The sequence below is a fragment of the Hyposmocoma kahamanoa genome, unplaced genomic scaffold (assembly GCF_003589595.1).
Source record: "Hyposmocoma kahamanoa isolate Upper Pololo Valley unplaced genomic scaffold, ASM358959v1 100021, whole genome shotgun sequence".
Taxonomy (NCBI): Eukaryota; Metazoa; Arthropoda; class Insecta; order Lepidoptera; family Cosmopterigidae; genus Hyposmocoma; species Hyposmocoma kahamanoa.
Window position 1 is genome coordinate 8145968 of NW_020653200.1, and position 859 is coordinate 8146826.

General features: G+C 37.5%; 1 protein-coding gene across 1 annotated transcript in view; it reads left to right on the forward strand.

Moving 5' to 3' along the window:
* The first annotated feature begins 508 nt into the window (after positions 1-508).
* Positions 509-859, forward strand: part of LOC113239804 (glutamate receptor 1-like) — a 187316-nt gene continuing 186965 nt past the window's right edge. Inside the window, exon 1 of the mRNA XM_026476946.1 lies at positions 509-539. The gene's annotated coding sequence lies outside the window, so the exon portion shown is untranslated. The remainder of the gene's footprint in view (positions 540-859) is intronic.

An 859-nucleotide genomic window follows, 5' to 3' on the forward strand; every position in this document is an offset into this window, starting at 1 on the left:
CCCACTTAACTGCACGAGACGCAAACCTTGAGGAAATATTATCTAGTCACGTCCCACCTCTTGATTAATAGTGCTTTCTTATCTACTTGTTGAGTAAATCATTTTCTTAGAACACAGAGTAATTATATCGGTCTATGAAAGAAAGTTAAACGATATTGGATTTTGTACGCATACATATAAAACGCCACTAATGTCAAGTGCTTTTTTTTTATTTTGAGTCTGGTCGTAAGCGACACGCCTGTCCATAGTAATTGTAGTGCCACTCTGATCTGAAGGGCACTGCCACTGCGGCCGCCACCCTGAGATAAAAGTTTAAAAGTCCCATATGCCTATAATTTTACCAGTAAGTACACCTACTTACCCTTTAAAGTAGGAGGGCAGCAATCTCACACTACTGCTTCCCTAGACGAACTCTTTCACAACTTTCACAAGGGTCTCTACTACTACTTTATTGGTAAGTAGTTGAAAATTAATTTAATAAAGGTATTCCCTCTTTGTTACAGATGATGAACGAAATCAGAACAAGACCTATAAAATTGGTAAGTAACTCTGCCGCGACTGACGAAAATGATTTCCTTGTTTCAGAGCTTGTTGCTCAGAGCTAAAACTATTAAATGATGAAAGTTGTGATTATTAACAATTATGAAATATCGAGTTCTTAGGTTTTCGCGATTGTTACACATAGGAAATGAAACCATTTTTCCGGATTTAAATCGCGTATATTTGTTTTTTCAAACAAACCGACGTTTCGGGCCCTTTACAGGTCCCATGGTCTCGGTTGACTAAGGTGGTACAGTCTTCAACCAGTTATGTTTAATATTAGGGGTTAAAGTATGAAATTGCCGTTTTATTGCAATAG